The following is a 27,071-nucleotide window of genomic DNA, read 5'->3' on the forward strand; positions in this document are numbered from 1 at the left end:
TCTATTTTCCAGGTCTATCATTTGTCCAAGAAGATATTTAATGTGTTTCTCTAATTTTTCATTTTTTTTTTTTTGCTTTTGTTTGACTGATTCTTGATGTCTCAATGAATCATTCATTTCTATTTGTTCAGTGTAACGTGCTGTCGTCTCTCTCTGGCAGGAGATCTGCTGTGTCAGCTCTCTGTGACAGCTCTGTGTCAGTTGTCTGGACCGTTAACTCTTGTCCAGAGAAGTGACTTCCCTTCCTGCAGAGAGCCCCGTCAAGCCTGATGTAATTCAGAGACTTTTTCTTATTGAATCCCCTCCAGCTCTTATCCTTCTCCAGGCAGACTCACTTTCCAGGCCCACTGTTCTCTCTTTTATTCTCCTCTTGTCAGGATAAGCAAAAGTCCTTGCTCCACGTTGGGCGCCAATTGTAGTGAGCTGTCGTCTCCAGAAGCTGCCAGATCGCTCTCTGGGAAGAGATATGCTGTGTCTACTCAAATCTTTCAGACAGATTCTTCTTCCTGTAGTGAACCGTTGTCTTCAGGCAGTTGCTGTTAACTCTTGTCCTTAGAAGTGACTTCCCTTCCTGCAGAGAGCCCCGTCCAGCCTGATGCCATGCAGAGTCTTCTTATTGAATCTCCTCCAGCTCTTATCCTTCTCCAGGCAGACTCACTTTCAAGGCCCACTGTTCTCTCTTTTATTCTCCCAGAGAATGGGCGTGGGATAATGCAAGGGCTTCTGGGAAGAACCACCTCAGCCAATGAGCCTGCTCCTTCCATCAAGTCAACCTGAGTTCTCACCTTGTAATTGTCCAACCTGAATTCTCACCTTGTCATTATCCAGACAACCCGAGTTCTCACTTAGTAATCCTAACAGTTCAGTTCTGATTTTTTTTTATTTTAATAGTTTTTATTTACCAGATATATGCATGGGTAATTTTACAACAATTACAATTGCCAAACCTTTTGTTCTAATTTTTCCCCTCCTCCCCCACCCCAGATGTCAGGTTGACCAATACATGCTAAATATCTTAGAGTATAAATTAAATACATTATATGTATACCTGTCCAAACAGTTGTTTTGCTGTATAAAAAGAATCGGACTTTGCAATAGTGTACAATTAGCCTGTGAAGGAAATCCAATATGCAGGCAGACAAAATTAGAGGGATTTAGAATTCTATGTAGTGGTTCATAGTTATCTCCCAGAGTTCTTTTGCTAGATATAGATGGTTCAGTTCATTACTGCTCAATTAGAACTGATTAGGTTCATCTCATTGTTGAAGATGGCCACATCCATTAGAATTGATCATCATATAGTATTGTTGTTGAAGTATACAATGATCTCCTGGTCCTATTCATTTCACTCAGCATCAGTTCATTCAAATCTCTCCAGGCCTTTCTGAAATCATCCTGTTGGTCATTTCTCATAAAACAATATTATTCCATCATAGTCATATACCACAATTTATTCAGCCATTCTCTAATTGATGGGCATCCACGTAGTTTCCAGTTTCTGGCCACCACAAAGAGGGCTGCCACAAACATTCTTGCACATACAGGTCCATTTCCTTTCTTTAAGATCTCTTTGGGATACAAACCCAGTAGCAACACTGCTGGATCAAAGGGTATGCACAGTTTGATAAATTTTTTGAGCATAGTTCCAAATTGCTCTCCAAAATGGCTGGATGTATTCAAAGTTCCACCAACAATGTATCAGTGTCCCTGTTTTCCCACATCCCCTCCAACATTTTGCATAACTTTTCCCTGTCATTCCAGTCAATCTGACAGATGTGTAGTGGTATCTAAGAGTTGTTTTAATTTGCATTTCTCTGATTAATAATAATTTGGATCATCTTTTCATATGACTAGAAATAGTTTCAATGTCTTTATCCAAGAATTATCTGTTCATATCCTTTGACCATTAATCAATTGGAGATTGGCTTGATTTCTTATATGTTAGAGTCAATTCTCTATATATTTTGGAAATGAGGCCTTTATCTGATCCTTTGACTGTAAAAAATGTTTCCCCAGTTTAGTATTTCCCTTCTAATCTTATCTGCATTAATTTTGTTTGTACAAAACTTTTCAATTTGATATAAACAAAGTTTTCTATTTTGTGATCAATAATGATCTCTAGTTCATTCCCCTTCCACAGGTCTGAGAGATAAACTATCTTATCTTCCTCTAATTTATTTATAATCTCATTCTTTATTCCTAGGTCATGAACCCATTTTGACCTGACTTTGGTGTACAGTGTTTGTCAATGCCTATTTTCTGCCATATTAATTGCCAATTATCCTAGCAATTTTTGTCAAATATTGAGTTCTTATCCCAAAGGCTGCCGTCCTTGGGTTTGACAAACACTAGGTTATTAGAGTTATTGATTATTTTGTCCTTTGGACCTAACCTATTCCTCTGATCAACTAGTCTATTTCTTAGCCAATACCAAATGGTTTTGGTAACTGCTGCTTTATAATATAATTTTAGATCTGGTACAGCTAGGCCACCTTCATTTGATTTTTTTTTTTTTTTTTATTAATTCCCTTGAAATTCTTGACCTTTTCTTTTTCCATATGAACTTTGTTGTTATTTTTTCTAGGTCATTAAAATAGTTTTTTGGGAGTTTCATTGGTATAGCGCTAAATAAATAGATTAGTTTAGGTAGTATTGTCATTTTTATTATATTTGCTCGCCCTATCCAAAAGCATTTAATAGTTTTCCAATTGGTCAGGCTTAATGTGTGTGGAAAGTGTTTTGCTCATATAGTTTCTGATTTTCCCTTGGCAGATAGATACCTAAATATTTTATACTATCTGTAGTTACTTTAAATGGAATTTCTTAGTTCTGATTTTTAATGAGTTATTTCTTCATTAGCTTCTTTTACTTTTTACTTATTTTTTTATATGTCAGTTGAGTTTTTAAATGACTTGTTTTGCTCAATGGAACTTTTTTTCCATTTCACTATTTTCTTAAGTGAGTTATTTCCTTTTCCAATTCACAAATCCTACTTTCTTGGAAGTTCTTTAGCTTTTCCAATTCACATATCCTACTTTCCTGTAATTTCTTTACCTTTTCCATTCACATTTCAGGAAGTTATTATCTCTGGCATAGCTTCTCTTTCCTTTCCCCATTTTTCTTCTAACTCTCTTTTGAGATTTTTTAATAGTCTCTTCTAGGAGAGTATTATTTGTCTGGAGGCTCCTTAATATTAGTCTCCTTGGGTTTGAGAACCTCCTCTCTTTCTGTATAGAAGCTATTGATAATCCTTTTGAGTTTTTTTACTCATTTTTTTTTTTAAAGCCTTTAAGGTCTGTCGTCAGGGCAAGGAGGTTACCAGCTTCTTCTGCAAAGGAAGGATAGGTGCCAACCAGCTACAAAGAGTGGCCAGATAGGGGAGTGTTCTGGGAAAGAATTCCCCATCCCCACTGGAAGTGATTGAGACATAATTAGCATGGGCGGAGCTGCAGAAGTGCCCAGTGAAAAACTCTGCTGTGTGGATTATCAAGGGCCATGAAGCTTAAGACTTTGCAGCAAAAGTGTCACTACCCCAAGCCAAAGCCTGCTGTGGGACTGTGGGTATAAGCAGCTGACCAGTGAATATCCCTACACGGCCTGGAAGTTTCTCTGCACAGGGAAGCATAGTCTCATGACAGAAGTTCTATTGTCCCAGTCCAAGCCCTCCACTGTGCAGAGTAGAGGCTGCCCTGGGCTGTGCCCTCCTGCCATGCAGATTTGTAACTGCCCAGAGGAAAAGCCCCATACTGCAGAATGGGGCTGCACAGCTGTGTTGTTGTTCTTGCTGTGTCACTTTTGGTTTTGGATGGGTACAGCCAGATGCTGTTATGTTCTGGCATTTTTTTAAAGTACCCCTCTGCCTTTGGCTCTAATTTCTCTGCTGGTCTGCAGCTTTAAAACCAAGGCAGAGCTATCGGCCTATGCCAGAATTGTCTCTGTAATTTTTCTATCTGCAGAGGCTACCCGCTCCCATGGTCTACTGTTTGCCAGCCTCTCCTATTTCCCTCTTTGAGCACATCTGTTCTGGCCCCTCAAGACAAACCTTTTCTGACGAACTTTCAGATTATCTTCAGTTGGTAAATTGTACTTTTAGTCTTAATGAATTTTGCCAGTCAAGCACTATTTTTGAAGCTGAATTTAATAATTGGTCGTGAGATATGAGAGGAGCTTAGAAAGTTGAGTGTGCCTTCTCTTCCATTTTGGCTCCACCCTCCTATCTACAGTTATTTGAAATGCAATTTCTCTTTCCCTCTCTTCCTGCCAGACTTTGTTGGTAACATGCAGAAATTCTGAGGATTTGAGCAGATTTATAATTCATCCTGCAATTTTGTTAAAATCATGAATTATTTCAAGTACATTTTAGTTGATTCTCTAGGTTCTGTTAAGTATAATGCCTTATCATCTAGAAAGATTGATAATTTGGTTTCATCATTACCTTCCCCAATTCCTTTAATTTTGTTTTCTTTTCTTATTGCTAAAGCTAATGTTTCTAATAAAATATTGAATAGTAATGGTGATAGGGCAATCTTGTTTCAAACCTGATCTCTTACTCATTATGTATGATGCTTCATGATGGTTTTAACGAGATGCTACTGATCATTTTAATGGAAATGGATGTTGAATTTTGTTACATGCTTTTCTGTATCTTGAGATAATCATATGATACCTCTGAGTATAGTTATTGATACAACATTTATGTTAATACTTTCCCTAATATTGAAGCAGCCCTGCAGTCCTTATATAAATCCTAATTGTTCATAGCATATTATCATGATGAATGAAGATTTTTGCATCAATAATGATTAGGGAAATTGATATAAAATTTTCTTTTTCTGTTTTGATCCTACCTGGTTTAACTATCAGCACCATATCTGTGTCAAAAAAGGAATATGATAGAACTGCTTTCCTCATTTTTCCAAATACTTTGCATAGTATTGCAACTATTTTTTCTTTAAATGTTTGGTAGAATTCTCTACCTGTAATCCATCTGGCCCTGAAGATTTTTTTTTTCCTTAGAGAGTTCATTAGTTTCTTTTTTAATTTCTTTTTTTCTAAAATGGAGTATTTAAATAATTTGTTTCATCTTCTGTGCTTCTAGGCAATATATTTTTATAAGTATTCATCCATCTCACTTATATTATCAGATTATTTGACATACAATTGGGCAAAATAGCTCCTAATTAATGTTCTAACTTTTTCTACACTGGTAGAAAGTTTACCTTTTTTTATTTTTGATGCAAATAATTTTATTTTCTTCTTTCTTTTTTTCTAATCAAGTTAACTAAATGTTTAACTATTTTGTTGCTTTTTTCATAAAATCAACAGTTTTCTTTATTATTAGATATTTTTTCTTACTTTCAGTTTTACTAATCTGCCTTTTTATCTTCAGAATTGCAAATCTGGTTTAATTTAATTAGGTGTTTATAGATTGTTCTTTTTCTAAACTTTTTACTTGCTTGCCCAATTCATTGATCTTTTCTTTCTATATTTTATGCAAGTAAACATCTGAAGATATAAACCTTCACCTAAGAACTTCTTTGACTGCATTCCATAAATGTTGCTATTGTCTCTTGGATGAAATTATTTATTGTGTCTATGATTTGTAGTTTCATCCACTCATTCTTTAGTATCAGTATATTTAGTTTGCAATTAATTTGTGGTCTATTTTTCCCTGGCCTTTTATTACATCTTATTTCTATTATGTTATTACATGTTATTATTTTATTATATGTTGTTTTTATTATATTGTATTTTATTAATATTTATTAATATTGTATTTTATTACATTATTTTATTGTATGTTCATCAGAAAAATATGCATTTATTATTTCTTCCTTTCTGCATTTGCTTTTGATGTTTTTATGTCCTAATATATAGTCAGTTTTTGTGTAGATTCCATGTACTTCCTAAAAAAATGTATATTCCTTTCTGTCTTCATTCAATTTTCTCTGAAGGTCTATCATGCTTAGCTTTTCTAGAATTCTATTTACCTCCTTAACTTCTTTATTATTTATTTTGTGGTTTGATTTACCTCGTACTTATAGAACCAGTGTGAGATTTTCCTCTAGTACATTTTTGCTTTCTAATTCTACGTGCTACTTTCTTAACTTCTTCTTTAGAAACATGGATGCTATACTACTTAGTGTGTGTATGCTTAGTATTGATATTAGTATTGAAGAATCAATACCTCTTCATCTAATAGTACCCTTTAGCAAGATGTAGTTTCCTTCCTTACATGTTTTAATTACATCTATTTATGCTTTTGCTTAATCTGAGATCAGAATCACTGCCTTCTTCTTTTTTTTTTTTTTTTTTTACTTCAGCTGAAGCATAGTAGATTCTGTTTACTATTTTATCTTTGCTTTATATGTATCACTGTGCTGTAAATGCATCTCTTGTAAACTACATATTGTGGGATTATGGCTTTTAATCCAGTCTGCTATCAGTTTCTGTTTTATGGGAGAATTCAACCCATTCACATTCACAGTCAAAATTTTCTGCCATCTTATTTTACCCCAATTATACTTTTCTCTTTCCTTTCCACCATTTTACCCTCCTTTTCCTCTTCTTTCATCACACTCCTTTTTTCACCTTTAATTTATTTTTATATCATTATAATAAAATAATTAACAGATACACTTCTCAAGAGTTAAACAAATCATCTTTCCATATAGGGATGTAAACTTTTTAACTTTTCAAAGAAAAATATTTTTGTTTGTTTGTTTGTTTCTTCTTTTCTTTTGTTTTGTTTCATTTTTACCTTTTTATGCTTCTCTTGTGTTCTGAATTTAAAGATCAAATTTTATGCTCACCTGTGATGTGTTTTTCAGAAATAAATGAAATACTCCTATTTCATGGAATGTTTATCATTTTTCCTGAAAGATATGGTTAACTTTGCCAGATAGCTGATTTGTGGCTGCAATCTCAGCTCTACCGCCCTTTGGAATATCATATTCCAAGTCCTTCAATCATTTAAAGTGATTCTAATTTTGGCTCCTCAATATTTGAATAGTTTCTTCTTGGATACTTGCAATATTTTCCCCTTTATCTGATAATTCTGAAATTAGCTACAATATTCATTGGAGTTTTCATTTTAGGGGTTTCTGTCAGGAGGTGATTGATTAATTCTTTCAATGGCATCAGGGCAGTTTTCCTCAAGTTGTCCAAAATTTCTTAAATTGTCTCTTCTGGATCTATTTTCCAGATCAGTAGTTTTTACAATGAGATATTTTACATTTTATTCTATTTTTGAATTTTGTTTGGTTGATTCTTGACATCTCATTGAGTCATTCCCTTCCATTTGTTCAATTCTAATTTTTAGTAAATTATTTTCTTCTGTTAGTTTTTTTAAGCATACATTTGTTTATTTTTTATTTGGAGAATTTGGAAATATATAGTAAAACTGCTTTCCTCTTAACATAAAACATCACCCTGTGTTCCCAGAAAAACACATGCAAAGCACATACTAGTAGATTATACAACATTTAAACAGGAACAGTTTAAATCAGAAGAAAAATCCTGATGCACAGCAAGACTGACCTGCACAGTTTAATTTGCACCAGAGAACAATTAGCTATCTCTGTTAACACATTCCCAAAGACAAAAGAAGCTGAGAACAAAGTTAGTTAACAACTCCGTATTTTATTTTTGTTTTAGACTTATTAATTATTATTCACTGTTCAATAGCATAACATACAATATGTGCATTCCTTTCTTAAACAATTCATATTGGATATAGATCACCAGTTCTATATTTGACCCACAACTTTCCCTAATCAATATGTATATGATATATTAGCAAAGACTATTGGGTCAGCAATCATTCAGTCATAAGCAGAAATGAAGCTTCTAAATCCTACTTCCTCAGATAAGCTGATGCCCTAACAGAAAAGAGCTATTTTAAAGTTCATTTCGATCTCCTTGACACAGAACCAAATAACCTCAGGGAGTTTTTAAATGTTTTCACATATATTCATTTAATTAAAACACCACAGCATATAGGTGAACTTCCCAGCCACTCCAAAATAAACTGCAAATTAGTCATTCATTTTTTCCATAGACTTCTAATAAATATATCACTAAAAATTAAAAAAATAATTTTCCCTCTTGTTTCAATAGCATGAGTTGCCTGGTTATTATGATAAATTTGCCTGGTCAGTAACAATGGTCATAAGAAATGTAACAATATCCATTGAAGATTAATGGAATACAGGTTCTTTTGAGAACTCATGAGATTAAGCAACCAGTCTCATAAAACTGAGAATTCCTTTGAATCTATTGAAAAAGTTTGTAAAGCACCATGATTAAATAAGTTAGTTAAAATTGAGTTAGTGAATATTATATATATATATATATATATATATATATATATATATATATATATATATATATATATATATATATATATATATATATATATTGATAAGGAGAAGAGGGAAGAAAGAATTTAACAGAGACTACAAATTTCCTTTTATTCAAGCAAAAATATTTTAAATATTGCTGCAATGAATTGATCTATGAAAAACTAAAATAAACTATTAATTCTTTGGAAACCTTATGGCCAACTCTTCTACATAAAACTAAAGTAAATTTTTTATCATTCAGGTGAACATCTCTCTATGTGTTATGTTCAAAATCAGTGTTCCTGGCAGAGACATCAAAAAAAGTCCATGAGATTTTAAAGCTGAAAGTGAAATTAAAAAGGTGAGTTACTGAAATTTAACTCAAATCACACAGGAATAGATATGCATTTATCATGAATCTTTCCCAGAACATCAACTGCATCCCCTAGCATTTTTAAAGAAAAGAAAATTGCAAGGCTGATCTGTAATTTTTAACTACACTAAGCAGCAATATTTTTCCACCTGAATAGGTCTACATTTTAGGTATTCTTCCCATTATAATGCAAACATTTACCAAAAAGTCTATATTTATTCCAAATAATTTTGCTGCCAAGATTAAGTAAGGTACAGAGATAATAGGGAATACTAGAAGTTATTTATCTTGGGTCAGCTAGACATTTCAAGCTAGACTTGAATTTTCTGCACTACTTATATTGAGGCACTCAAGTTGGCTGAAAATAAATAGAGACAAACATTATTTAAAAGGCCTTTGCTATTACTAAGAGCTAAAAGAGAGTTTTTGTCATTTCACAGAAGAATGAGCATAATGGCAACAACATTTTCATGAGAATACAGACACAGCTGACAAAACTACTGTTAAAAATATATCCAATTTTTTTCTGAATATATGCAAATGAATCTTTTCCCATGTAGTCCACACAGCCTTCTTTCCATTTCCTTCTTTCTTCTTCTGCACTGGGTTCCTTTTCTTTCTGTTGAATGGAAAGTTCTGTTACAGAAAAGGCCGACTCAACCTCCAAATTGTGTAGAGAAACAGGGTCACTAGTAAACTGTGCAGATGGTTCATTGTTTTGTTCCAGGAAACATTCAGGAGAATTGGGTTCCCCTTTATGGACTGGCTGCTCCAAACTGTGTACAGGAACAGGGTCACTGGTGAACTCTACAAGTGGTTCATTATTTGGTTCCAGGAAACACTCAGGAGAATTATATTCATCTCTCTGCACTGGCTGATCTTTCTCAGTCACTTCTGGTATCAGAGTAGGAAGAGTTATTTCCAGTCTCTGTTCTGAAAACTCCTGAACAGGTAAATTTTGTTTATGCTCTTGGCTTGAATTTGAACTTTTCCGTGATTTAGCAGCGCCACAAAGAGAAATTGTTTGTTCTTGAGATTCATGCTCTGCTACATACTGGACTTTATCAAAAAAGGCACAATGCTCTCATCATATATTTTCCAGCAGAGATCAAGAAAGGAGACATGATGCTGAGAATCTGAAGTTAAATTCTCTGAAATCATTGAGCCAGTCTGATGATTATATTTGTAATGCCAAGGCTTTGATGGCTCCAAAAAATGGACCGCTTTTACATCTGAGCCAAATTTTTTGAAAGCAGGTCTATATGTATAGATGGTGCTACTGCTCAAATTATAGAGAAATGGCAAATGTTTGTGAATATCTGAAGTTTCCCAGTTATTGAAGAAACTATTCAGTAATCCTTGGTCAGCCCCATCAAAACTTCCACATTCTACTGCATGCTGCATCAGGAGGTTATGGGTTTCTAGAGGTAGTTGGAAAACAAATACTCCACTGTTGAAACAATCTGGCCATCCAGACTCTGGGGCTGCAGAGAGCTCTTCACGGTCAAAAAGCTCATCAATATTACACAGCACCAATGTATCAGCATCCATATAGACACATTTACTATAACGAGTAAGAGTCCAACAGTGAAGTTTAGTGAATTTTACACCAAGTTCTAGTCTCTTCAGCAAAGCCAAGTGGACATAGTCGGCACTACCTTCCAAATCCACTTCAAGTACTTCATCGAAAACTTTGTAGAGAATATCCCTCAATATCCTGGAGACCTGAGATGTAATTAGTATCACCAATTTTCTTGTTAACCTGTGATTTTTCAAGGATTATCCAAGAATAAGAGCTCCTTGGCAGTAAACATCATTGGTAGCAAATGTCACAAATGCCTGATCTGTAACAGACATCATCTAAAGCCAACAGGATAAGAGGATGAGAACAGGGGGTGAGTATATGTGAATATCTGCACTCCAGCCCACAACGAAAAAGCAGCAACTACAGAGGCTCAATAGCTCCCAAAAGGGGCCCAAGATGAACAGATGGGGTCCCTACAGAGGAAAAGGAATATGGGGGATGGGGAATGGAGAAAAGCATGGAAAACCTTGTCTGAGTTTACAGGTCTCTTGCCTATTGGGTGCTGAACAGGGTCACACTCAAACCGCTCCCTCTTCAATTAGTTTTTTAAACATCTCCTTTGTATTTGGCCAATTAAATATTTTATTCAAAAGCTCTTATTTAGTTGTTTTGTTTATTTGATTTTTTTTTCATTTCAAAAATTCTGTTTTTTCAAGGAGCTATATGATTTTTCCATTTCATCAAAAAATTATTTGTAAGGACTTATGTCCTTTTTTCTATTTTATTAAATCTATTTTTAAAGGATTTTTCTTCAGATAATTTCTGTGGTAACTTTTCCAAACTCTCTTGGAAAGTTGTATTTCCTTTCCCCATTTTTCTTCTAACTCTCTTTTAAGATCATTTTTTTTTTAATTTTGTCAAGAGAGCTTTATGAGATGGGGAGCAACTGATAAAAACCCTTTGAGACTTCAGGAGATTTTAGTGTCCTTAGGATTTGAGATCTGTTCTTCCATGTGTCCATAAAACTTATATAAGATCAGGGCTCTCTCTCTTTTTTTTTTTTTTGATTACTTTTAAAGGTTGAGATCTGCTCTTACAGAAAAAGGGAAATTATCCCAAGCTTCCTTTACAGGCCAGTGCTGCTGCCTTCTTTCCTGTGTTGGGTGGATGTGGCTAATGTCTGTCATTCTGGGATTGAGGGGCAGAAGCCTTTTGGTAATTCTATTAGATATCTCATGGCTAGTCTGCTGATCTACTAGCTTCTGAATGAGGACAATGTAGACAATGCTGCTGTATTTTGGCTAGGACTCTCCCATCAGATTCTCCATAATGTAGAGATCTCTCTACCTTGGGTCTGTGCCCTGAGTCTGTGCTTGTCCACTCCTCTCCCTCCCACTTCCCTGTGCTTGATTGGAACAAAACTTTTATGAAGTCTTCCAAATATTTTCTCCTGGAATTTTTTTACACTTCAAATATTTGTCGGTTCTGTCATTCCAGAACCAATTCAGAGGATTAATATAGTGTTGATCTGAGGGAAGCCATGAAGAGCTCATACATCTTGAATCTACACCATCTTGACTCCACCCAGTATTAAAGTATTTAATATGCTTGCAAGTATAAAAAAAAACAATTATTTTTGTCATTTCTTTTTTAAATTTTTTATAAAAGCTTTTTATTTTCAAAACATATGCATGGATAATTTTTTCAATATTGACCCTTGCAATATCTTATGTTCCAAATTTTCCCCCTTCTTCCCACCCATTCTTCTGGATGGCAAGTAATCCAATATATATTAAACATGGTAAAATATATGTTAAGTCCAACATGTGTATACACATGTATATAATTATCTTGCTGCACAATAAAAATCAGATGAAAAAAAGAAAAACAATGAGAAAGAAAACAAAATGAAAGAAAACAAAAACAAAAAGAGTGAAAATGCTATGTGGCAATATACACTCAGTTTCCACAGTCCCCTATCTGGGCGTAGATGGGCTCTCTTCATTACAAGATCATTGGAACTGGCTTGAATCATCTCATTGTTGAAAAGAGTCATGTCCATCAGAATTTATCATCATACAATCTTGTTGTCATGTACAATGATCTCCTGGTTCTGCTCATTTCACTTAGCATCAGTTCATGTAAGTCTCTCCAGAGTTCTCTGAAACAATCCTGCTGATCTTTTCTTATAAAATGATAATATTCCATAATATGTATATACCATAAATTATTCAGCCATTCTCCAATTGATGGGCATCAATTCAGTTTTCAGTTTCTTGCCACGAAAAAAGGGCTGCCATGAACATTTTTGCCCTTTCTCTCCTTTATGATCTCTTTGGGATATAAGCACAGTAGAAACGCTGCTATCAAAAAGTATACACATCTTGATAGCCCTTTGGTTATGCTTCCAAATTATTCTGTAGAATGGTTGGATCACTTTACAACTCCACCACATTTTTGTGATCAATAGGAAGTTAAGCACCTTTTCATATGACTAGAAATACAAAACCAAATTTTTAAAGGAAAAACAAATTGGCAAACCAAAAGATTCTAGGAAAGCAATCTCACTGGGAAAGCACCTTGAATCCATAATATGAGAATGGGAAGAAAATAAACTAATATGATTATTCTTTAGAACAGAATGATATAATAAAATTAAGCAAAAACCCAATATTTATCTTCATGTATCTGAAGAATTGTCATGTCTAAGAGAGATTCTGCTTGATCTATTGAAAGCCAAAGACCACAACCAGAAACAATGAGTGAGAGATACCAAGAGTACCATTTACATATGATATTAGGGGGAAAAAATTTCCCCATACAGTTGTTCAAAAAGAGTAAAATGCCCCATGATGATATTTCTCTTAAACATCTTTTGAGACTGGACAATTATTATCAGATATGTTGTAGTAGAATTCTCTATGTGTATAGCTTCAGATGTGTCTTCTGATACTCAAATTCTATAGTTCTGTGAGTTGAAAATTTATTGATAGGCACTTCACATTTTTGAACAGAGATTGAATATGTTAAAAACTGTATTTTTAAAAGATGAATGTAGACAAATTAGAGTAAAATGGAATTAGGAATTTGGAAAGCCAAATATAGTGGGGAAATAGTCAAAATAAGACATAAAAATAGTACATTTGTATAAAACACTAAGGTTTGTGAAATGGTTTACATGTGGTTTACAAAATTTATTTAATTTGATCTTTACAATATTCCAGAGGCAGTCATTTTTGTCCCCATTTTTACACCTGAGGATAATTAAACAGACAGAGGTCAAGCAATTTACACAGGATCATATAGCTAGGAAGTGTCTGAGGTCATATTTGAATTCAAATCTTGATTCCATGCCTAGTAATCTCTCCACTATGCAGCCTTATATGCCATGGAAGTTTATTTCTTTTTTTTTAAGTTATGCAAAACATTTCCATAAAAGTCATGTTTTGGGAAAGAAACACATAGATCTCTATCCCTCAAACAAATGAAGAAACAAACCTTAAGGATTTTTAAAAAGTATGCATCAATCTGTACTTAGATCCCATTAATTCTTCCTCTGGGAATAGATAGCATTTTTCATTATAAGTCCTTCAGAATAATCTTGGTTAATAGTGTTGTTGAGAATAGCAAAGCCATTCATATCTAATCATCCCAAAACATTTCTTTTACTTTGTAAATAGTACATTTCATTCTACATGATGCAATATTTAGTAAGTGAATGCATGATTCTTGCAGAGGAATGGTCACTGGAAGAAGATAGTTTAAAAAAAGAATCTAAAATCAAGGAGAATATTGAGGATGAGGAATATATTTGCCTCTTCTGGTCTTGTCAGTAGTCAAATGTACTAAATAGTAAATAGAATTTCTATAGATATGATGGAAATTTCAGTTATACTGAAGGGATACAAGAAAATTAATCATAAATTTCAAAAATATAGAAGTTTATTGACAATGTATTGGAATTCAAAATGGCACCATGTCATGGATTACAATTGTGGTATAGTGTAGTAGCACTGAGAATTGAAATAACGATGAAGAGTTGGACTTGAACCAGTAGGGATTTGCCCTGTTAATACGTTTCACCATTTATGAACATATCAGAAACCTGAGTATGTGGGTATGTATACAAGTTGCCTTCTACAAATTATATCTAATCTTCGATTCATGCCCTTTCTCCTACCTGCCACAAGACAGGAATGAGGTGAAGAACTCAAAAAATTACAATGGATTCCCACTAAAAGTTTTTGCTTACATATGTGATTTTATTGGTTAAAGGAACTACCGGAGAAGGAAATTTCTGCCAATGTAGATCAGGATCTTCTTTGAAACTTTATCTTCATAAAATAGAATTTTTCTGTGCCCTTTATAGATGTATTAAATATAATTGCAAAACATACATATGTATGCAGGAATATATATATATATGTATATATATATATATATCAAACTATATCAATATAATTGATTTTCTTTATCATATAAATATATATATATATATAAATATATGTGTATACATATATATGTCTGTGTCTTCATTTATCTATAACTGCATTTATTAATTTTGATTTTCTTCATAATCCTATGTAATCTATTTTATGAGTCTGAATAAAACTACTCCAGGAAGGGATTCATAAATTTCACCAGAATATGAAAGGCTCCATGACACATGAAAATAAAGAATACCTGACTTCCACAGTTGACATAATATTGACAGGTTATATTATTTGCCATAGTAACACAGCCAATAGATGTCATAGACATCTCTTCATGCTCTCAGTCAGCCTCTGTACATCATATCATACTACTTTTTGGTAATGACAATGATAATGATATTTAATTCATTTCTACAAGGATTTTATCAGTGCAGATATATTCTCCATAATTACAGATCTCAAAACCTCTCTGGAAAGAACAGTCTTTGAGGATTCTTATGACCAAAATTGATCTTTCTATAACTAGCCTTATAAAGAACTTTTGAATTTAGATTGATCCTCAGATAACTGACATACCAAATCTTCCATCACCAGATCCAGACTCAAAGTCTTTCCTATTTTGGCAGAATCTTCCAGAGTTTGTATTCCATTGATCTCACCATTAAGAACTGAAGATCACTCTCTTGTCATAAGGTGGCATCAAATTATAATTCTACTAAATGGAAGAAGAGAAGAAAGAAGAGAATGGAGAAGAGTAGAAGAAAAGAAAGAAGAAGAAAGGAAGAGTAGAAAAGTAAAATGGAAAGAGGAAGAGGCAGATGGATAGGATTATATGTATTTAGGGTTTCAAGGTATACATTTTTTTCTTCAAATGAGGTAATAATGATCTGAATAATAAAAAAGGAGTAATTTGAGACATGCATAGTCAGAATTTGGTAGATCTCAGTTTTTACTTGATGAATTTCACTTCCACTTCTCACTCACATACTTTTTCTCCAATAGATTTACAAACAACTTAGGCACCCAAAAAGTAATATATGAAAATAGCTAAGGCTAAATCTACAATCCCATGATCCAGATATGGAATCTAATCCTCAAAGCAAGACTTTATGGCACTCCACAAATTCCTTAGTAAGAAAAATCATCCATTCCTTCTATGTTAACCTAGTTATAAAACCAGGATGCTAAAAGTCAAGTATTCAATTTCACTTTAAAAAAAAAGATATGAAAAATGTTTAAAAGTTAGGTAAAATGCAGAACAAAGTTTTCTTTCAATTAAATTTTCATTTATTCTTTGAAATAATCCCATTTGTATCTTGCAAATACAAAAAAAAAAAACTCTAGCAGGTTTTAAGGAAAATTGTACATATCTGCAGCAATGATTTTTTTCAGAATCATTCACAGATTTTGTTTTCATCCGTTCCTTCAATAATTCTCACTTTGAAACAATTCTAATCATTTGGCAATGTCCTACTAAATTTGGCTACTGTCCTTTCAGTATTTTAAGATATTTAATTTATCTTAATAGGTGCAGAAAATGCATTTGATAAAATTCAACACCCATTCCGATTAAAAATACTTGAGAGTATATGAATATATGTAATTTTTCTTAAAATGATCAGTAGCATGTATTTAAAGTTTCAGCTTTACCTTCACATTGTACTGAAGAAGCTAGTATCTTGTGAAAAGAGCAATAGTATGCTATCCCAAACCAAAGTGTGGAGCAGGATGAGGCATTGACTATGAATGTATGCCCTCAGGAACTATTGGCATGAAATTTACAACTATTTAATCCATATTCATTACTATAATTCTAGAGTTCACCTTATAACTAAAGTGCTGTGGTAAGACAGAGTTGCCATTGCTACACCATATAGCCAGAACCAGAGATTTACGCACTAAACTTCTTTCCATCAAAATATCTTCTAGAAAGAGTGTCTTTAGAATATAATCCAAGCTCCCTTTTTTCTTGGTGATTGAGAAAGAATTCAATTTCAACTCAGGTCTTCCTGACTCCACTGTTAATTGCTCTATCTACTGTACCACTTAGATGGTCAACTAATCTCTACTTGGCTCACACTATTGAAAAACTTTTCCTGTTATAATTCTCCAATTGCATTCATTGTCTTCCTCTTAGAAACTCTTTGAAAGTTTATTAGATTTTCTCAAGTGTACTATAACATTATGTTCCTGCTTTCTTTCATCAAAGAACCTTCATTCTTATTTGATCAAGAAAACAAAAAAAAATCCATTTTTCTTTTTCATAACTACTATACTTATTCCCTCCCCCATTCTCTCTTTTATTTCAGTATCTAAGGAAGAAGCACATTCTCTCCTTACCAAGATCTATTATAATCCTATTTCCTCTGATATCCTATGAATCTTTCTTTCACCTTTCAATTATTCACCATCCTTCTGATCTTCAATCTTTCTCAAGCTAATTTCACATCTCCTGCTGTGTTCATATATATCTATGATATACTTCATTCTACTGTCAACTCAAGTCACTGAATTATAGCTCTCCTCCCTTTTGAAGCTGGACTTCTCAAATAAAATACCTATATTACTTTCACATAAATGCAATATTATTTGTTTTTAATTTTCAAAGAAGATTGTGAAATCAGGAAGCTGATGCACATCAATGCAAATGAATTGGGTTTAAGTGAGGGAAGGTTTTATAAATTCACCAGTCTCACTTTCTCTTTTAAAACCATCTGGATCCAGTGGCAAGATATAGATCAGGATCCCTGGAAATGGGTCTGGATACAGTGGGAAACCTTGGCCTTTTTTCAATGAAGTGAATAGGAAGACAGAACACTTTAAAAGCACTAATCACAAATATTTGTTGACTTTACTTTATTGATTTAACAATATAAGAACAGCATCGTTAGTTCCAGATAAATGATATACTTGGACCTAGCTAAAAACTAAATTTTTTATAGGACACTTATACCTATTGCTAATTTTTATTGAAAATTTCTAATTGAATGCCTCACTATCACATAAAATTCAACATATTATAGAAATGAACAAACATTATTGCATCAATGGAAAAATAAACTCAATGAAACAGCAGACATATATTCATCTGTATCATGAAAAATACAACAAAAATGGACCTTAGAGGAAATTAGATTTTTTATTAATTTTATAATTAAAATTTTTGACAGTATATTTGCATGAGTATTTTTATAACATTATTCCTTGTATTCATGTTTCCAGATGTTCCCCTCCCTCCCTCTACTCCCTCCCCTGGATGACAGGCAATCCCATACATTTTACATGTGTTACATTATAACCTAGATATAATATATATGTGTAAATCCAATTTTCTTGTTGCACATTAAGTATTGGATTCCAAAGGTATAAGTAACCTGGGAAGATAGACAGTAGTGGTAATATTTTACATGCAATTCACAGTGTTCCTTCTCTGGGTGTAGTTGTTTCTGTCCATCATTGATCAGCTGGAAGTGAGGTGGATCTTCTTTATGTTGAAGATATCCACGTCCATCAGAATATATCTTCATACATTATTGTTGTTGAAGTGTATAGTGATCTTCTGGTTCTGCTCATTTCACTCAGCATCAGTTCATGCAAGTCTCTTCAAGCCTTTCTAAATTCATCCTGCTGGTCATTTCATACAGAACAATAATATTCCATAGCCTTCATATACCATAGTTTACCCAGCCATTCTTCAATTCAAGGACATCCATTCATCTTCCAGTTTCTAGCCACTACGAAAAGAGCTGCTACAAACATTTTGGCACACACAGGTCCCTTTCCCCTCCTCAGTATTTCTTTGGGATATAAGCCCAGTAGTAGCACTGCTGGATCAAAGGGTATGCACAGTTTGATAACTTGTTGGGCATAGTTCCAAATTGCTCTCCAGAATGGCCGGATTCTTTCACAACTCCACCAACAATGTATTAGTATCACAGTTTTCCCATATCCCCTGCAACATTCATCAATATATGTTGCTGTCTTCTTAGCCAATCTGACAGGCGTGTAGTGATATATCAGAGTTGTCTTAATTTGCATTTCTCTGATAAGTAGTGATTTGGAACACTATTTCATGTGAGTGGATGGAGTTTCAATTTTATTATCTGAGAATTGTCTGTTCATATCCTTTGACCATTTATCAATTGGAGAATGGTATGGTTTCTTATAAATTAGGATCAATTCTCTATATATTTTGGAAATGAGACCTTTATCAGAACTTTTAACTTTAAAAATATTTTCCCAATTTGTTACTTCCCTTCTAATCTTGTTTGCATTAGTATTGTTTATACTGAAACTTTTTAGTTTGATGTAATCAAAATCTTCTATTTTGTGATTAATAGTGATCTCTAGTTCTTCTCTAGTTATAAATTCCTTGCTCCTCCACAGGTCTGAGAGGTAGACTATCCTCTGTTCCTCTAATCTATTTATGGTGTCATTCTTTATGCCTAAATCATGGACCCATTTTGATCTTATCTTAGTATATGGTGTTAAGTGTGGATCCATATCTAATTTCTGGCTTACTAATTTCCAGTTTTCCCAACAGTTTTTTTTTTTCAAATAATGAGTTTTTCTCCCTAATGTTGGTATATTTGGGTTTATCAAACACTAGATTGATTTAGTTGTACCCTTTTTTGTCCTTTGTAGTTAATCTGTTCCACTGATTGACCGGTCTATTTCTTAGCCAATACCAAATGGTTTTGGTGACTGCTGCTATATAATATAGCTTTAAATAAGGTATACCTAGACCACCTTCATCTGACTTTTTTTTTTCATTAATTCCCTTGAAATCCTCGACCTTTTACTCTTACATATGAACTTTGTGGTTATTTTTTCTAGGTCACTAAAATAGTTTGTTGGGAGTCTGATTGGTATAGCACTAAATAAATAGATTAGTTTGGGGAGTATTATCATATTTATTATATTTGCTCGGCCTATCCACGAGCTCTGGATGTCTCTTGAATTATTTAAATCTGACTTTGTTTTTGTGGCAAGTGCCTTGTAATTTTGTTCATATAATTACTGATGTTTCTTTGGTAGATGGATTCCCAAATATTTTATGCTCTCGACATTTGTTTGGAATGGAATTTCTCTTTGTATCTCTTGCTGATGCAATTTATTGGTGATGTATAAAAATGCTGAGGATTTATGTGGATTTATTTTATATCCTGCCACTTTGCTAAAATTCTGAATTATTTCTAATAACTTTTTAGCAGCGTCTTTGGCATTCTCTAAGTATACCATCATGTCATCTGCAAAGAGTGATAGTTTGATTTCCTCATTACCTGCTCTTATTCCTTTAATCACTTTCTCGACTCTTATTGCTGAGGCTACATTTGTAATACAATACTGAATAGTAATGGTGATAGTGGACAACCTTGTTTCACTCCTGATCTTACTGGGAAAGGTTCCAGTTTATTTCCATTACATATTATGATTACTGATGGTCTTAAATATATGCTCCTGACATTTATTAGTCCATTTATTCCTATACTCTCAAGTGTTTTTAGTAGGCATGGATGTTGGATTTTATCAAATGCTTTTTCTGCATCTATTGAGATGATCATATGGTTTTTATTAATTTGATTATTAATATGGTCAATTATACTAATAGTTTTCCTAATATTAAACCAGCCCTGCATTCCTCGTATAAATCCTACTTGAGTATAGTGTATTATCCTTGGGATGATTTTCTGAAGTCTTTTTGCTAATATCTTATTTAAGATTTTAGCATCAATATTCATTAAGGAAATTGGTCTATAGTTTTCTTTCTCAGTTTTTGATCTATCTGGTTTAGGTATCAGTACCATGTCTGTGTCATAAAAGGAGTTTGGTAGGACCCCTTCATCCCCTATTTTTTCAAATAGTTTATATAACATTGGGGCTAGTTGTTCTTTAAATATTTGGTAGAATTCACATGTAAATCCATCTAGTCCTGGGGATTTTTCCTGGGGAGTTGATTAATAGATTGTTCTATTTCTTTTTCTGAAATGGGACTATTTAAGCAATTTATCTCCTCCCCTGTTAATCTAGGAAGCCTATATTTTTTAAAGGAAGTCATTCATTTCACTTAAGTTATCAAATTTATTGGCATAAACTTGGGCAAAGTAACTCCTTATTATTTCTCTAATATCCTCTTCATTGGTGGAAAAATCCCCCTTTTCATTTGTAAGACTAATAATTTGATTTTCCTCTTTCCTTTTTCTGATCAGAATAAACAAAGGTTTATCTATTTTATTGGCTTTTTCATAAAACCAACTCTTGGTTTTATTTATTAATTCAATACTTATTTTTTTTACTTTCAATATTATTGATTTCTCCTTTTAATTTTAGTATTTCAAGTTTGATTTTTGGTTGAGGGTTTTTAATTTGGTCTTTTTGTAGCTCTTTAAGTTACAGGCCCAATCCATTAATCTTTTCCTTCTCTATTTTGTTCAAATAAGCTACTAAAGATATAAAATTTTCCCTTATTACCGATTTAGCTGCATTCCACAGATTTTGGTATGATGTCTCATCATTGTCATTATCTTGGGTGAAATTATTGTTTCTATAATTTGCTCTTTCACCCAGTCATTCTTTAAAATGAGAATATTTAGTATCCAATTACTTTTTGGTCTACTTACCCCTAACTTCTTATTGAATGCAATTTTTATTGCCTTTTGATCTGAGAAGAAGGCATTTATTATTTCTGCCTTCCTGCATTTAATTTTGAGATCTTTATGTCCTAATATACGGTCCATTTTTGTATAGGTTCCATGAACTGCTGAGAAGAAAGTTTGTCCCTTTCTATTACCATTCAGTTTTCTCCAAAGGTCTATCATACCTAGTTTTTCTAATGTTCTATTTACTTTTTTAATTTCTTTCTTATTTGTTTTGTGGTTTAATTTGTCCAAATCTGAGAGTGCAAGGTTGATATCTCCCATTATAGTTTTACCGTCTATTTCTTCTTGCAAGTCTCTTAACCTTTCCTTTAGAAAGTTAGATGTTATACCACTTGGTGCATTTATCTTTAATATTGATATGTCTTCATTCTTTATGCTACCTTTTAGCAGGATATAGTTTCCTTCCTTATCTTTTTTAATTAGATAAACTTTTGCTTTTGCTTGATCTGAGATAAGGATGGCAACCCCTGCTTTTTTGGCTTTACCTGAAGCATAATAGATTCTGCTCCAACCTTTTACCTTTACTCTGTATGTATCACCCTGCTTTAAGTGTGTTTCCTGTAACAACATATTGTAGGGTTTTGACTTTTGATCTAGTCTGCAATCCGTCTCCATTTGATGGGAGAGTTCATCCCATTCACATTAACAATTAAAATTATTAATTCTATATTTCCTGCCATTATATTATCCCCAGACTATGCTTTTTTCCCTTGACCCCCCTGAATCCCTTCCCCAATATTTAATTTATAGATCCCACTTGTGACATGCAGCTGTCCCTTTTTAGTATCCCTCCCCCCTCTTTTCAAGTCTTTTCTCTTTTCTTGTACCCTTCCCTTATTCCACATTTCCTTTTCCCTTTTCCTCTTCCCCCTTTTAATGAGGTGAGAGAGAATTCTCTGAAAAACAAATATGTTAATTATTTACTCTTTGAGACTCTTCTGATGAGAGTAAGATTCACACAATGTTTCTCCTCCTCTCTATATTCCCTCAGATGTGGTAGATTTTCTATCCCCTTTCCTGGGATGTAGTTTTCCTCTTTTCATTGCCTCCTTCCCCTTTTTCTGATACTACCCCCCTCCCTTTACTACTCCCCCTTTTGTATATCAGTAAAGTCAAATTATCCATGTAGACTTTCTGTTTATCCACAACAGAGATACAGTTCTCAAGAGTTCTTTTTACCTTTTTCTGTTTCTCTTCAGTCTTGTGGATGTAGATCAAATTTTTAAATTCTGTTTTTTTTTTTTTTCTTTTCTTAGAAACAAATGGAATTCCTCTGTTTCATTAAATGACCATCTTCTTCCATGGAAGAAAATGCTAAACTTAGCTGAGTAGTTTATTCTTGGTTGCAATTCTTGATCTTTTGCCTTTTGGAATATCAGGTTCCAGGCCTTTCGATCTTTTAATGTGGAGGCAGCCAGATCTTCATTGACCCTTATTGTGGCACCTTGATATTTGAATTTTTTTTTTTTCTAGCTGCTTGCAATATTTTTTTCCTTTCTTTGGTAGTTCTGCAGCTTAGCCTCAATTTTTTGTGGAGTTCTTTTTTTAGGGTCTTTTTCACAAGGTGTTCATTGAATTCTTTCAAAGCCTCTTTTCCCTTCTGTTTTTATTATACATGGACAGTTCTCTCTGTTAATTTCCTGTTAAATAGAGTCTATGCTCTTTTTTTGATCACAGTCTTCTGGAAGTCCAATGATCCTCAGATTATCTTTCCTAGATCTATTTTCCAGAACTATAGATTTTCCCAGTAACCATTTGACATTATTCTCCAGCTTTTCATTTTTTGTTGTTGTAGTTTTGTTTGACTGATTCTTGGTTTCTCAATGAATCATTCATTTCAATTTTTCCATCCTGATTTTTAATGAGTTATTTTCTTCATTCACATTTTTTAGTTCTTTTTGCATATGTCCAATTGAGTTTTGGAATGAATTATTTTGCTCTATTGAATTTTTTTTCCCATGTGCCTAATTTTTTTTAAGAGAGTTACTTTCTTTTTCCAATTCAGAAATCCTACTTTCTTGAGACTTTTTTATCTTTTCCAATTCAGAAATCCTACTTTTGTGTGATTTTTTAACCTTTTCTAATTCACAAATTTTCTTTACCTACTATCTCCTGTGAATTCTTTATTTTTTCCAACTCAAATTCCAGGACGTTGTTATGCTCTATCATAGCTTCTCTTTCCTTTTCCCATTTTTCTTCAAATTCTCTTAACTTTTTAATAGTCTCTTCTAGAAATGAGTTATGTGATGGGAGGCAGGTATCGTTCCCCTTTAGGCTGTTATCTGCTGACTCTCTGCTGTTAACTTCCTTGGGGTTGGATACCTGCTCTTTCTCATGTAGAAGCTATCAATAGTTCTCTTCAGCTTTTTAGCCAGAGTTCCACAGCCTCAGGCTAAGCTTGGCCCTATGTGGATTAGATGTTACCTCAGGCTGTGTCCCTGCTGTTTGGGCTCTTAACTACCCCAGGGGGGAGCTCGGGACAGCAGAAGGTGACTTCACAGCCTGCTGAGATCTGTTAGGTCACTTCCAGATTGGGGTGGTTCTAGGATCTGGCTTTATCTTTTAAAGTAGCTTGATTTCTCTTCTGATCTGTTTTATAAGCAGAGAAGAGCTTCTCTGATCCCAGAGTTCTCCCCAACCTGATCGGCACATTGTGGTAACACCTAGCTTTGTCTGTGCTGGCCTTTTTTCTTCCTTCCCTTGGAACTGACCTGTTCTGTTGAAATTCCAGCATATTGTAGGGTAAGTTGTGCTTTTAATCCTTGTGGTTTCTATCAGTCCAGCATAATTTTTGAGGCTGATTTAACTAATTGGTAATAAGGGAAGTAGGGAGCTTACAAATTCGAGTGTATATTGTCTTTCATCTTGGCTCCACCCCCGAGGAAATTAGTATTAATACTTAGAGAAACTTAATGTTTTCAATCTAGCATCAAATTTAGCAAATCAATTTAGCATTAGTCTGGTGAAATGAATAAATCATTTCTCAGAATGTCTATATATACATACATGAACAAAATGTGTGTGTGTGTGTGTGCGTTGTGTATGTTAGACAACAGTATCCTTGAACTGTATTCAAACTTGATTTTGAAAAATTGAGAAATATTTAACAACATAAATAAAACTGAAATAAAAATAGATAATATTAATTTGTAGCTTTGTAAGTCACTATGGGAACCAGAAGTATATGTGAGGCACATGGAAGTATATTTTATTATATCTTTTTATTTATAAAATATGTGCATAAGTAATTTTTCAGCACTGACTGCTGCAAAACCTTTTTTTCCAACTTTTCCCCTCCTTTCCACCACTCCTTCCCCCAGACAGCAGGTAGACCAATAAGTGTTAAATATGTTAAAGTATAAGTTAAATACAATATATGTATGCATGTCCAAACAGTTATTTTGCTATACAAAAAGAATTGGACTTAAAAATAGTTTACATTTAGGCTTTGAAGGAAATAAAAAATGCAAGCAGACAAAAATAGAGGGATTGGCAATTCTATGTAGTGTGTCATAGTCATCTCCCAGAGTTCTTTCGCTGGGTGTAGCTGGTTCAGTTCATTACTGCTCTATTGGAACTGATTTGGTTCATTGCATTGTTGCAGAGGGCCACGTCCATCAGAATTGATCATCATATAGTACTGTTGTTGAAGTATATAATGATCTTCTGGTCCTGCCCATTTCACTCAACATCAGTTCATAAAAGTCTCTCCAGGCCTTTCTGAAATCATCCTGCTGGACATTTCTTACAGAATAATAATATTCCATAATATTCTTCTTCTTCTTCTTTTTTTTTTTATTACAATACTTTTATTCCTGTACCCTAATTTATTCAGCCATTCTTCAATTGATCCACTCATTTTCCAGTTTCTGACCACTACAAAGAAGGCTGCCACAAATATTCTTGCACATACAGGTCCCTTTCGCTTCTTTAAAATCTCTTTGGGATATAAGCCCAGTATTAACATTGCTGGATCAAAGGGTATTCATGTACAGTTTGATAACTTTTTGAGCACAGTTCCAAATTGCTCTACAGAATGGCTGGATGTATTCACAATTCCACCCACCATTGTTAGACATTTATCAGTGTTCCATTTTTCCCACATCCCCTCCAACATTCTGCATTATCTTTCCCTATCATTCTAGTCAATCTGACAGGTGTGTAGTGGTATTTCAGAGTTGTTTTAATTTGCATTTCTCTGATTAATAATGACTTGGAGCATCTTTTCATATGACTAGAAATACTTTCAATTTCTTTATCTGAGAATTGTCTGTTCATATCCCTTGACCATTTATCAATTGGAGAATAGCTTGTTTTCTTATAAAGTAGAGTCAATTCTCTATATATTTTGGAAGTGAGGCCTTTATCAGAACCTTTGACTGTAAAAATGTTTTCCCAGTTTATTGCTTCCCTTCTAATCTTGTCTTCATTAGTTTCGTTTGTACAAAAACTTTTCAATTTGATATGATCAAATTTTTCTATTTTGTGCTCAATAATGATCTTTAGTTCTTCTTTGGCCATAAATTCCTTCCTCTTTGATGGGTCTGAGAGGTAAACTGTCCTATGTTCTTCTAATTTATTTATAATCTCATTCTTTATACCGAGGTCATGAACCCATTTTGACCTTATCTTGGTGTATGGTGTTAAGTATGGGTCAATGCCTAGCTTGAGTTCTTATCCCAAAAACTGGGGTCCTTGGGTTTGTCAAACACTAGATTATTAAAGTTATTGACTGTTTTGTCCTTTGAACCTAACGTATTCCACTGACCAACTAGTATATTTCTTAGCCAGTACCAAATGGTTGATTTACTCTTACAACAAATAATAGTTTCCTAGTGATAAATTAATTGTTTTATACTCAGTTTAAATCATATAAGCTGGGAGCCTCAGCCAGATACATTCAGAGCTAAAGAAGAAAAGCAGACTGGAGGTTAAAGCACAAGCACTTAGACTGAGATTCATTCATCACATCTTATACCACCTTGGTGTCAGGGCTGTCCTCCTTAACTTCTCCACTGAAACCAAGATTCCAAAAGGCCATTAAGAAAGCTAACTGGGCTCCAGGAAAGGAGGCAAGACTTTGAAAGAGATAATAAAGGATTTGAACTTTAATCCCTGGCTACTCCTGTGGTGATTAATCTGCTGAACAGAAGGCTGCCCCAAAGACCTCCAGAAAACCACCAAGAACATTGCATGTTGGTTCCAAGTGTGGGGTTGACATGATCCTGAGTTCAGTGGAAAAAGCCTTTGATCCTGTTTTAAGTGGAAATGTCTCCTATCCTGAGTTTAGTGAAAAAGTTTCCGTGACCCAGAAATTAGGGTAAGTACAAAAAATATATAAGAAGGAAACTTTATAAAGGGCTGAAATGGGAGAAATATTTAGAAAGGAGCTTTTTCCAATTCAAGGAAAATGTTAGACTTATGAAAAACCATGGTTTGATTGTAACTTGGATGCAGATCATTGACCTATTTGCAATACTAAAATACACATATCCTTGATTCTCTAAGAAAAAGAATTAGATCCAGATGAGTGGAAAGTAGTAGGAAAGCCACTATGTGAATACTACAATGATAATGGCTCAGACTCAATTCCTAAAGAAACATTTTATGCATATAAGTTAATACAATTGGCTTTGACGAATTATGTAAGTATTGTAATAAAGAAGAAGAAGAAGAAGAAGAAGAAGAAGAAGAAGAAGAAGAAGAAGAAGAAGAAGAAGAAGAAGAAGAAGAAGAAGA

The 27,071-nt window shown here is 33.7% G+C and overlaps 1 long non-coding RNA gene and 1 pseudogene across 1 annotated transcript in view; both read right to left on the minus strand.

The window, feature by feature from the left end:
- The window catches only part of LOC141547992 (uncharacterized), a 51,704-nt gene that overhangs the window by 8,192 nt on the left and 16,441 nt on the right, over positions 1–27,071 (minus strand). The gene's annotated exons all lie outside the window — the stretch shown is intronic.
- Positions 1–27,071, minus strand: part of LOC141548003 (glycogenin-1 pseudogene) — a 30,067-nt pseudogene continuing 2,996 nt past the window's right edge.

The sequence above is a fragment of the Sminthopsis crassicaudata genome, chromosome 6, assembly GCF_048593235.1.
Source record: "Sminthopsis crassicaudata isolate SCR6 chromosome 6, ASM4859323v1, whole genome shotgun sequence".
Classification (NCBI taxonomy): Eukaryota; Metazoa; Chordata; class Mammalia; order Dasyuromorphia; family Dasyuridae; genus Sminthopsis; species Sminthopsis crassicaudata.